A 13319-nucleotide genomic window follows, 5' to 3' on the forward strand; every position below is an offset into this window, starting at 1 on the left:
AGTCCCTGACCAGTCGCAGGTAGTGGGAGATCTGGGCCTGCACCAGAGCCCCTCCCAAGAGGCCCCAGAACCAACATACTTGGAAGTTAGCGTCAGACCACAGCAGAGCACCACCCAATTAGCCCCACAAGTGGCACACCCAAAGGTTGTTCTCACCAGACACTGGAGCCCGCTGGGGCGAATCCCACTCAATGGAGTAAGCCCCCACCAAAGCAGCCCATTAGTTGTGTATGTGGCCAAACCCCACAGCCAATCAGCCTGAAGGTGAATTACACCCACTGACATGCCAATAGAAATCAAGGCTCAATGATAACAGGAGGCCACACACAACCCACACAAAGGACACTCCTGGAGCACTTAGAACAGGTGACCAGGGAGACTGTGCTAGGGCCCCGCAGGGAACCTACTACACAAGGCTACCCGGCCACGACTAGGAGATATAGCAGATCTACCTAATACATAAAAACAAACACAGACAGGCAGCCAAAATGAGGAAACAAAAAAATATGTCCCAAATAAAAGAATAGGAGAAAACTCCAGAAAAAGAACTAAACAAAAATGGAGGCAAGCAAACTACCAGAGGCAGAGTTCAAAACACTTGTTATAAGGATGTTCAAGGAACTTAGTGAGAACTTCAATAAATAGATAGCAAGCATAAAAACGGACATAAAAACCATAAAAATGAACCAGTCAGAAGTGAAGAATACAACAACTGAAAAGAAGAAAGCACTAGAAGGAATCACTAGCAGACTAGATGAAGCAAAGGATCAAATCAGTGATGTGGAAGGCAAGGTAGCAGAAAACACCCAATTGGACAAGCAAAAAGAAAAAAAGAATCCCCCAAAATGAGGATAGGTTAAGAGACCTCTGGGACAACATCAAGTGTAACAGCATTCTCATCATAGGGGTACCAGAAGGAGAAGAGATAAAACAAGGGATTGGGAACCTACTTGAAGAAATAATGGCTAAAAACTTTCCTAAACTGGCAAAAGAAATAGACATACAAGTCCAGGAAGTACAAAGAGTCCCAAACAACCAAGACTACTGTACCCAGCAAGGCTATCATTCAAAATTGAAAAACAGATTAAGAGCTTCCCAGACAAGAAAAAGCTAAAGGAGTTCATCCCCACCAAACCCATATTACAAGGAATGTTAGAGGGGCTTCTTTAAGATGGAAAAAAAAAATCAAAATTATGAATAATAAAATGGCAATAGTTACATATCTATCAACAACTACTTCCAGTGTGATTTGATTAAATGCTCCAATCAAAAGACGTAAGAGGGCTGAATGGATAAGAAAACAATATGCTGCTCACAAGACTCACTTCAGATAGAAAGACACACACAGACAGAAAATAAAGGAATGGAAAAAGATATTTTATGAAAATGGAAATGAGAAAAAACAAAAAAAAAGCTGGGGTAGCAATAGACTTTAAAGACAAAACAGACTTTAAAACAAAGCTTATAACAAGAGACAAAGGAGAATTTAGTAATCCCACTTCTGGGTGTTTTTCCAAAGAAACTCAAAATTCTATTTCGAGGGGACGTGTGCATCCATATATTTATTACAGCATTGTTTACAATGGCCAAGATATGGAGGCAGCCTGAGTGTCTGTCAATGGAAGAATAAATAAAGAAGAGGTGGTACATATATACGATGGAACATTGCTTGGCCATGGAAGGGAATGGGTTCTTGCCATCTGCAGCAGCATAAATGGACCTGGAGGGTATTGTGCTGAGTGGAGTATGTCAGACAGAGAAAGACAGATGCAATGTGATTTCACTTATGTGTGGAATCTAAAGAACAAAATAAACAAACAAAACAGAAACAAACTCATAGATGCAGAAAACATTTTGATGGTTGTCAGATGGGAGGGGGGTTTTGGGTATGGGTGAAAAAAGGGGAAGGGATTAAGAAGTACAAATTGGTTGTTACAAAGTAGTCATGGGGATGTAGGGTATAGCATAAGGAATATAGTCAATAACATTGTAATAATTATGTATGGTGTCAGATGGGTCCTAGATTTGTTGAGGTGATAGATGGGAAGGGTTTGAGGGGCAGGGTGAAAAGGTGAAGGGATTGAGAAGTGCAAACTGGTAGTTACAAAATAGTCATGGGGATGTAAAGTAAAGCACAGGGAATATAGTCAATGATAAGGTAATAACTATGTATAGTGACAGGTGGGTACTAGATTCATCAGGGGGATCACTTCTTAAATTATGCAAATGTCTAACCACTATACTGTGACCTTAATTTTTTTTGGGGGGAGGGGAGCAACAGGAAATACTCCTTTATATAACACGTCTACAGTTTACAAAGGACTTGCATTCACAAGGTTTCATTTTACCCTCAGAACAATCTGTAAAGTAGAACATTTGTCGCATTTCACCAGTAAGAACAGCTGCTCAGAAACGACGCTATCACCTTTGGCAGGCGGTTTCCTGTGTTCGTTTTTAGGGAACTACCTTCTTTACTTTTTAACCCTCCACCCCATTATTCCTTCTCGGAAAAGGCTTTTTCTTCCGTATTTCCCCTTAGACAAGAAGTCATGGGCCTCTCCTCTTCTCCTGCTATACCCTCATCAGATGGCCTCATCTCTTCTCATGGTTTTAGCCACGAGAATAGAAACTGAAACCCACCAATGTATCACGCACGGCCCAGATCTTTCCACTGAGCACTTGACTCCATGTACACAAGTCCTGCTGAAACGCTCACGCTCGCCAAGCATGTCCAGAGCGAGGACACTGTTAGCAGTCCCAGGCCTCGAGAGGAAAGCCAGCAGGGGCTGCCCGGAGCGAGGAGGCAGAGGAACAGGACTGGAAAAGCCGCTGCAGCTCAGAGGTTAGGGGAACCCTGAATACTTGGCGTTAGAGCTAAATATGTTGATTTTTTATTCCTATTTTAAATCGTTTCACACATGGTCTTAATTTCAGGTTGCTTCAAATTTTTCTTTGAAAGCAAGAGGTTTAATATATAAATCTGGATGCTGCTCACGAGATACCTGTATGGCAGACAAGCCAAGTACTGTTAGTCCGATCTTACAAGTCACTCACTCATTCACTGATTTATTCCAACATTTACTGAGCACTTTTTCTGTGCCAGGCATGGTGCAAGGCGCTGGGTATAACAATGATTAAGACAAAATCCCTCAAGGAGCTCACAGTCTAACAGTAAACTATTGAGTAAACTGAGGCACGGAGTGGTAAATGACTTACCCAGTGAGGTAGAATTAGCTAGGTACTTGGAAATGGGGGACTAGAGCTGCAGAGATGGCAGGGTACAACTAACTCATCACAAGTAAAACTCCTCTGATTGAAGAGCAAGGCTGCATACAGAAACATGTTATAAAATCTGCTGGCAAAAAGGTTAAAATAGTTTCCAATTTTCACCATGATTGAATACATGTCTCGTGATCTATTAAGTCACTACCTGATAGCATTTTCACACTTGCCCCTACAGGCCACCGGTCTGTTCAGAAACAATGACTGTAGGTAGCTCAAATCCAATTCTAACACTAGGTAGCATACTGAAATTCTTTCACTAAATCCATGACCTTTAAATGGATAGCATGTTTATGATACTTCTACGTGTAGAAGTTCGGAAAAAACTCTCCCCTAACCCTCATTCAGAGGATTCTAATAAGTTATAGCTGCCACAGAAATTAGAGAATTTGTCTGTTACTTTCTGTATATACATTATTTGGCTGTACAATGGTGACAAGTTTCATTCCAACATATTTCGTAAGTCATCTAAACATTATATAGATACGTACAAAGATATCACCCTTAGATGCATATGCACACCCACCAATATACATACAGCAGCTACCTGCATACGTAAACCACGTAAGGCAATTTCTTTTGTGATAATGACACATGAACTTTGAAGGAAGAGCAGAGTCCATGAAGAATTGGCCATTTCAGGCCTGAGCGTGTTTCAGTGATACTCTTTGTGATCTATTTATTCCTGTAGGTCGGATGTCTATGTCACTGACAGAAAGCAGTGAATCATTATAAAGAGTTGTTTTCAAACGCAGAACCGTAACTATCCAGGGCTCTACGTGGTGAACTACCCAAAGGCGCTGCTGGCCTTCATCCGCTGCTGCCTGGGAATGAGGGAACTTCACGGGTGCTTTATTGCTCAGAGAATCAAATGTGATGCATAATTCTTCCACACAGGATGTCCCCACACACTCAATACACGAATTCTCAACTCCTATTAGTTGCCTACTTCAAGCAATTCTTCACTTTGTTGTGGAGGATTTTCTTCTTGATCAGGCTGTTCTGGGTGTTTGGTTTTAGATGAAGAGGCCCCTGCACCTTCAGACTCTTTGCTCCCGGATTGATTCTGCTCCACTAAACACAGATAAACATCGATGGGCCTTTTGGTGCTCCGGATACGAACTGTGATGGAGTCTTCTCTGGGAGCTGGAACATCCAGTCTGGTTTCTGCCGGAGCTTTCACTGCAATAACAATCTGTTCATGGAAGGCTTGACTAGTGTGAATATCCTGATACGTCACATATGCTAGTCTTTCATTTTCTTTGTCATCTGTTCACTCAAACAACTGCTGAGCACAGTCCTTAATTAACTCGTCCAGTGCATCTTCCATCGCTGATAAGTCAGAAAATTCCTCCTGCAGCTTCTTCTGTTGGGGCACTGCTCCAAAATTGCTGAGATCAGATCCCATCCAGCGAATATGGTTCTTAGATTTTTTTTCAACCAGGTCGATTCCATCTAAGACATCAGTGATGTCATATACTCTTCGTTTTTGTACTCACAGTTTTGTTGCAACCTCGTTTAAATCAAGAATACCCCAGGAGCATTTCTGACAAGATCCACAAATTTCCGAGCTAAATAAACCAGTGATACATCAAAATGATCTCTTCACTTTTAGAGCAGCAGACCCTCCACGTTGATGGGGGTCTCAGCTCGGGTGGCGTACCATCACCTCTGCCGGGTCCACGAGCAGGCTGGGCAGCTCCTGGGCCAGCCGCGGCTGGCTCACGCTGTCCAGCCGGCAGCCCCTCGCTCTGGCACCTCCCCTCCCAAGCTTTCCCACCTTCTCCTGCTCCGGTGGGATGCCGCTGGTTGAGTATCTGTACTCTTCCTCCTATCACCCCGTGGCACCCACACTGACCATCCCCCATGCCTGGAGAGGGTCCCCCATGTCCCTCCAGCCCCAGCTGGAACACAGTCACTTCTATTTGTCCACTTATTTAAGCTGGGCATCTTCATTCTACCTTTCATCCAAGACCAAAGTCTCCTTCCAAAGATCTCTCTCCTCTGTGTCCAAGAGAACATAATAATTAAAACAGCTATCATTATTAAATACTTCAAACCATCAGTAATCCTCATAAGAGCCCTACAAACTAGGAATTATTTTCATTTTTCACAAAAGGCTCGGAGTCCTATCATCCTAGAACTCATAAGAGGTAGAAGCAGGATTCAAACTCACAACCATGAGGATTCAAAGCCTGGGTTTTAACCCTTCTGCTGTGTCGCATTCTTACCATCCTAGGAAAGTGCCGCTGATCTGCTGCTCTCTCTGGGGAAGCTGAACTCTACAGAGGTTCTATTTGTTCATAAACTCTTTTTTTCTTTCTTAACATCTTTATTGAGACGAAATCCACATGTCACAAAGTTCACCCTTTTAAAGTGTACGATTCAATGGTTTTTAGTAATACACAGAATTGTGTATCAATCTCCCCTATCTAAATCCAGGACATTTTCATCACTGTGAAAAGAAATCCCATACCCGTTAGCAGTGACTCTCCATTCCCCCCTCCTTCCAGCAGCCACCAATCTATTGTCTGCGTCTATGGATCTGCCTATTCTGTACATTTCATATGGATGGAATCATGCAATATGTGGCCTTTTTGCATTGTCTTCTTTCACTTAGCATCATGTTTTCATGGTTCATACATGTTGTGGCGCTTTCAGAACTTCATTCCTTTTTACGGCCAAATAATATTCCATTGGATGGATATACTATCTTTGTTTATCCATTCATCCGCTGATGGACGTTTCGGTTGTTTTTACTTTTGACTATTATAATGCTGCTGTAAACATTCGTGTGGACATATAGTTTCAGTTCTCTTGGTAAATCATGTGGTGAATCTATTTTAGCTTTTTGAGAAATTTGCTAAGTCCCTTGTCAGATACGTGTTTTGGAGATATTTCCTCCAATTTTTGTGTTGTTTTGTCAGTTTCTTAATGATGTTCTTTGATGCACAAAAGTTTTAAAATTTGGTGAAGTCAATTTATCTATTTTTTTTCTTTTGTTGCTTGTGCTTTTGGTGTCATATTTAAGAAACCATTGCCTAATTGCCATGCGTTTATGAGAAAATGAAAACCATATTCAAATACTAGGCCCCTAATCCCTGGCAGGAGAACACTGGCAGTGGGATCAGTGATTATTACTAAGACTATTTGATACCATCCAGTTAAATCTCTTGAGCTCCAATGCAGCGATCCCTCTGATTCACCCCGAAAGACATCTCCTCTCTACCTGAAAACTTCTAGAGATGGGGAAGTCACCTCCTAGAATAGAAAGATGTGACAGGCCTGGAAGTGACCTTGAAAGGGGCCAAACAATCCTTTGACTAAAAATTGTACCTCCTCCTCAAAATATAGTCAGAGCTTTCTTACTTGCATAAGACTAAACCCCAACTCAAATCAACACAAGTGAGAGGAGATTTATTAGCAAACTATTGGGGTTGTCAAAAAATTGAATGGAGATCCACAGGGATCAGGACAGGATTGGAACAGGGAGACCAAACCTTGTCAGGACCCTACCTCATCTTCCTACTTCTCTGGTAGGCCCTCATGACAGAGGACATGTCCACCACCAGCTTGGGGATAACTTCCTTGCCAGCTCCAGTTAGAAAAGTCCTAGGGAAGGATTCTGATTGGCCTGTCTTAGGTCATGTGCCATCTCTGGACCAATTGCTGCGGTCAGGGGAATGAGTTGCCCTCAGTGGCCCTGTGTAGGTTACAGGGCCCTCCACCATTGCCAAGGACAAGAGACTGTGATGGAGTAGGAGAGGAAACACTCCTGGAGGCAATATCGATTATTACCAGGAGGACAGCAAGAGGGGTGCTGGGTGGATACAGTAGTACCTCATTGCCAATCTCTTTTAGGGGTTAGGCAGTGATGTTTCAAGTATAGATATGTTATTGAGGGAAATTTGAGGGACTCTATCACTTCCATTAAAACATTATCACAGGTTAATATATCAAAGTACTGAGCCATAACACAGAGAAGCCTTAAAGGGCTAGAACCCAGGACAAGACAAGTATTAGTCTGCTGCGGCTGCCATAACAAACTACCACAGACTGGGTAGCTTAAACAACAGAAATTTCCTTTCCCACAGTTCTGGAGGCTGGAGGTCCACGATGAAGGTGCTGGCAGGGTTTAGTTTATGCTGAGGTTTCTCTGGCTTAGAGACACCTGCCTTCTCAGCTGTGACCTTGCATGGTCATTCGTCTGTGTGCATGTCTACCCTTGGTGGCTCTCTATGTGTCCTAATCTCCTCTTTTTATAAGACACCAGTCCAATTGGATTAGGGCCCACACAAGATGGCCTCATTTTAGTTTAATTACCTCTTTAAAGGCCTTATCTCCAAACCCAGTCACATTCTGAGGTGCAGGGGGCGGGGGGTTAGGCCTTCAACATATGAATGGTGGGTAGGGGCCACAATTCAGTCCGTAAGATGAAGTTAGGAGAAGATATATGGCAGGCAACGGACCATGGGATCACCTGTTTCTTGGAGCCAGAGAGAGAAAGTTGCCTTTGAGTTCACAATAAGGAGCCAAATATCTCAAGGCAACAGAGGTACTGTCTGCAGCTGGAAGGGCTACCGAATGTCAGTTGAATAGATTTCCTGGTGCAGCTACTCATTTTACAGATGAGAAAACTGGGGTGCAGAGAAGGGTCATTGCCCAAGGACAGACAAGCATGCAGCCTGTACACAAGGCCAAAAAGCATAGAGGTCAGAATAAATGTGGCAGCGACAGCTAGCTGTCCACTAAGGAGTCCCTTCCATGCTGTGGGGAGTGGCTGCCCAGCCTGGGATTCCATTCCCTGCCACTCTGCATCTATGTGTGCCCACATGCAGCACTCAGAGTCACAGCAGGAATCAGATGGCACACTCATTCTGAGCGACTGTGAAGAGTTCATAATGAGACCATTTACAAGTGTGTGTGCAGGGTGTAGGGAAAACAACAAATGATGGTGCTCTTTCGTGGGGCTGGGCCACACCTCACCCTAAAAGGGCACGTGGTGAGAGCAGTGACACAATTTGGAGGGAGTGACAATGTATGGCGAGGGCAGTGACAAAAACTGTGGCCCTTTAATAGAGGAACATAGCCAACCTATGGAACCCGGCAAGGAGGGACTGGCGGGAAATACTCAGCCACTCTCTCCCCAGGTCTCCTGCCAGTGGCTCCCCTGACAAACCCACCTAGAAACAGAGGACAAGGGAGCCTGTTGGTATAATCTATACAGGTCAGCTTCCTGGCCACGGAACAGAAGGAAGAAGGGTGGACCGTGGTCTCAATAAGGATGGAAAGTTTTTCAGAAGGAGCGAGGAACATATTTGGTATGCCACCTGCCTGAGCTCTGGCAATGCATGAGGGCAGAAATGATGGATGCCTCCCCGCTCACTGTCACCCATGTAAGCACCTCCCCAGGCTTCTGTGCTGTCTCTTCCCCCACCTGCTGGCTGGAGGGCAACCCCAACATGGAAACCACAGGAAGAAGATAATGCTCCATCAGCCTGAGTCCCCAAAGCCTTGCATGGAGAGGCTCCCCTCCCCACCCACCAACCAAACTTGGCACGACTGAGAAACCAATGTCTATCACGTTAAGCTACTGAGATTTTAGTTTATATGCTAAAGCTATAAATTATAGAGTAGAAGCAGAATCATCAGGACTGGCTTTCTTAGAAGGGGAACTAGATTTTGATCGGGGCATGTCTCCTTCACCATAAAGTTGGATAAATGAATTTGTATTATCAGAAAGGCACTTCATCTTGCTCAAAATAAAGACGTGCATGAGCCACAAGCTTTTGTTTCTGTTCCGTATCTCTTTGGGGACCTTCTGCTTTTTGCTCTACTTCAGATCTCCTGCTTTGTCAAAGGCACTATTTTTCTTTTTGTGGCCAAACAAGACCCAAGCCGGCGAATTCAAGGTTCAGCCAGGAAAACATAATGTTTATTAATATTATTATTGTTGTTGTTGTTGCAAATCACGTTAGAATTTTGTTGGCAGGGTCTGTTCCAGAGCTTGGAAGGGGTTCTGTATGAAAGCCGGATCCCAGGCCCCCATGGTCCCCTTGACATCGCCAATTTTTAGTTTCCCCATCCCTAAAACTCGGTCAGATCATGCTGCTCAGGAGGGCCGTGGGGAGAGAAGTGCCTTGTCAGGCACTTCAGAATCTCTCTGCTGTGTGCTACGTCAGAGGGGAAGTGGGTGGGGGGAGGGGGTCGCCACTGTGTGAGGGATATGATAAATGATAAATGGCTAACTATTACATTGTTTAGTGAACCTGAAACTAATAATAATGAAAAAAGAATCTCTCTGGAGATTCGCACACCATGTCCAGTCCCCACCCCTAGGCATCTGCTCCCTGAGAATCTGATATGCACCCCCCATTCCATTCCACAGATTGAGAACCTGACCATGTCACTGGCTGGAGAGTGTGATCACATGATGGAGGGGAATCTCTTCCTGATCAGAACTGCTGGGGTTTCAAGAGCCATATGTAGAACTCCGGGGCTTTCCAGCCAGAGCCCTTTCAACAATACAGGGCGCCTCCTGGAGCTGGGATGTTTAGACGGGCCTCGCCTGCAGCATTGAGGTCTGTTCAGGAGACTTTATGATCTCATTTGTCTTAGCTTGTGGCTCCCCGACGGGCAAAGGAGGTAGGTAGAGAGGGCTAGCTGAGAGCCAGGTTGGTCTCCCTCCAGCCTGCCGTGTACGTTATTCATACCCATTAGGATGGCATCTGGTTACACGTCACAGACACTAACGACACTATCTCAGGCCTGACTTTCATGGTGGGAACCACAGGCCAAGTAAAAAGGGGACAGGCAGATGGCAAGGGGAAAGCTGATGCAGGTGAAGATGGCTTGCTCCTACTTCCCCTCGCTTTTCACATCTCTGGCAGCTGAATTTGACATTGGCCCCCTTCATGTGACTCGCCCCCCCTCTATTTTAGTTTTCTTTATGGCGCTTATCACTGCCTGACATCACGTATTGTCATTTATTGTTTATTTATCTATCTTGGTTACCACTGTATCCCCTGGTTTCTAGAACAGTGCCTAGCATATACTAGGTGCTCAATAAATATGTGTTAAATAAATGAATACATCATTTTATTTGGTTGCTCAACAACTTACTGAGGCAAGCAGAGCAGAAGGTGCTGTTATTCATGTCACAGATGCGGAAACTGAGGCCCAGAGGGCTGACTTCACTAAAACCACTAAGGAGGGAACCGAGGGAGCCTCAGTCCCTTTGATTCCTAATCAGGGTTTGCGTGCGTGAGACGAGGGTAGAGAGACGGTTTGAACACACCCTGGTCTGGGTCCCACAGCTGTAAAAGGTCTCATTGGGGCCTCTGCCCAGAAAGTTGATAAACTACTCAGGGAAAAGTGAAAAGAAAAGGAGATAATAAGGTATTCCAAACAAAGAGACTGGGTAGGTGGGAATTTCAGAAACCATGGACCTGCAGGTTGGGAGAGAAAGGGTGACATCATTGAACAGGTGGCTTTTTGGTGCCCTCAGTTCCACCCGCACTCCTGCTACTTACTCTGCCCCCGGAGATGGTGAGCTCCCTGTTACTGGAGGTGTGGAGCAGGTGCTGTGCGCCTGAGATGGAGCGTTGTACTCACATCCTAGCGGAAGGCAGGCATGCTGCGTCACAGAACAGGCATTGTCGGCAGACAGCGGTCCCCAACACCAACACGAGAGGCTTTTGCGCCCCCTGGTGGACATGGCTTTAAACTGCAAGACCTTCCATGGAGAGAAGCCCGCAGTCTGGGGGTCTTCAGAAGCCTGGCTGGTGAAGCCAGAAGAGTCTCTAAGGGTTTCCTGAGGACCCACACAGTTTATGAGAGCTCAGCCCAGCCCCTGCATTGGGCCAGGCACCAGCAGGCGTCAGAGAGGTCTCTATTACAGGGAGGATTTATTAGCGGGACTCAGGGGTAGCTAAGGTGTGTCCTGGGCTTGGAGGGGATACATCCTTCCCAAACTTTAGTCCAGATTCTTGTGAGACAAACTGGGAAGGTGCCTGGAGGCGGGCAGGAGAAGGCTCATTTTTTCATTGTTCATCTCTGTATTTGGTAGTGACCCTGAATTGTCTTTACCCAGAGGTAAAAGTTCCCAGCTAAGTTCATTTCCACACGAGCTTCCATGAAACCACCAAACAAAAACAAAAACCCACCACCACCACCCAAAACAAACCTCTTTAAGTTTTTGTCCCATGGACATCAGACTCTGAAAGATTTCATGGACTAAAATGCATATTTTCATGATATTTGTTATACTATTATTCACGCTTATTATCCTATTGTATCATTTGTTGTCAGCCTTTGCTCTGCCAACAGAAGCCACGATGAGCTGCATTAGCATTGCCCCATGGAGCTCACTTAATCTGAGCAAAAGCAAAGACATCTGAGAGCTCAGGGGGCCAGTGCAGCCCCATCTGGGTCCAGCTCAGCTCCCCTACAACACTGAAGGGGGCCCAGCCCAGACTTTCTGCTCTGGGCTGTTCCCTGAGGGGAACCTGCTCCCTGCCCTGCACCCAGCCCCTCTCCCAGGCCAGCTGCTCCTCTCACCATGGTTCCTTCCTGTTTCACTTCAGTTCTGAGTGTGGGCGGGGGGGGGAAGCATAATTTTAATCACCCCAAGCCTCAACGTGGGTGTCAGAGGCCAGTTGGGCTCCCGTGAAGTGGACAGGGAAGCCCCCAGCCCAGGGCCTGGGAGCACACTACGTGGTAAATGTTGGGTGAACCATCCACGGCTTTCTGTGGACTGGCTTCAAATAATGTTTTCTTTCCTCATAGCATCAGTTGCCCCAGGAAGTGGCACTGCTGGGGGTTTTCTCCTGTTCTTGCTGGATCAGAACAGGACAGCCCCTCCCTCTTCCTAAAGGCTCCCTCCTCATCCTCTGAGGTCTCGGCCTGGTCCTGGTCTACTTCCCTGTCTTGGTGAGCCAGGCTGAACCAAGCACGAACCGCAGGGATCCCTTCCTCACCTCTGCAGTCAGCCCTGCTCCCGTTTCCCCTGTACCCTGCGCTCTCCCTGGGCCCTCCCCACTGCCCCACCGTACCTCCAGACCTCACCCCTCCAAAAGGAAAGAACAGAGCAGAAGCCCGCAGGATTCTCCTCAGGGACACTCTTGCTGGTGCCCACCACGCAGAATTGCCCGGTGCCACTTTGTCACCCACGGACCCAGGGGGCATGCCTCTCACAACTTCTGGTCATCAGCCGCATCTGCTGCCCCCACGGATGTGTGAACTGCCCAAGGGCAGGGCCCTATTCTCCTTTACATGCCGCTCACCCCACCCCTCCTCCTATGAGCAATTAACTTACAAGGGTTTGGGAATTTTAAAAAATTAAGATCATGATGAACATATATTTAAAATATGCCCATTCTGATTTCAGGACAACCCACTTTAACTAAACTCCTCACCCTAATCTTGGGGCTGTACCAGGGGCAGCTTCATTCAGAGGTCCCACAGAGTGGCCAAGCCAGTGGGGAGCAGGGGTTCTGACCCCCACCTTGGACGAGGCTCCTTCTGAGCCAGCACCATGTCTGTATTTGCCACTAGACACTGGATAGTTGGGAGAAACCAAGCCCTTGCTCTGTAAATGTTTGTTTTCTGTGCGTCTCTATGAAACTGTGGAGAGAACACTGGCGTAGAAAATGTGGATTAACATTATGGGGAGGGACCAGAAGAGGAAGTTGAGAAAGGCTGTCACCACCAGGCTCCTGCATGAGAAAGACGGTGGGTCACCAGCATCAGCCAGGCTTCCTGCAGTTAAGAGACATGGCAGAGCCATCAGGATTGAAAAAGTGCTACACACTGTACAGCTTAAACCTACAGTGTTATATGTCATCATAGTTCAATAAAACGGAAGTGCTACATCTGGAGCTTCCTTGTGAGGAAAAAGCCTTTCTCAGCAAGAATCCATGTCATGGAGAAGATGGAGAATCTCGGAGCCGGTGCTCTTGGGTTAATGCGATAAATGGCTTAACCGGATGGAGACAGTGACTTGTAGCATTTATTTCATCAATAAACTTCTTAATATA

At 45.9% G+C, this 13319-nt stretch overlaps 1 pseudogene; it reads right to left on the minus strand.

Annotated features, from left to right (window-relative positions):
- Window positions 1-4129: 4129 nt before the first annotated feature.
- On the minus strand, window positions 4130-12468 carry LOC117018815 (transcription factor E2F6-like; annotated as a pseudogene).
- Window positions 12469-13319: the final 851 nt, after the last annotated feature.

This window comes from Rhinolophus ferrumequinum, chromosome 3, assembly GCF_004115265.2.
Source record: "Rhinolophus ferrumequinum isolate MPI-CBG mRhiFer1 chromosome 3, mRhiFer1_v1.p, whole genome shotgun sequence".
In the NCBI taxonomy this organism is placed as follows: domain Eukaryota; kingdom Metazoa; phylum Chordata; class Mammalia; order Chiroptera; family Rhinolophidae; genus Rhinolophus; species Rhinolophus ferrumequinum.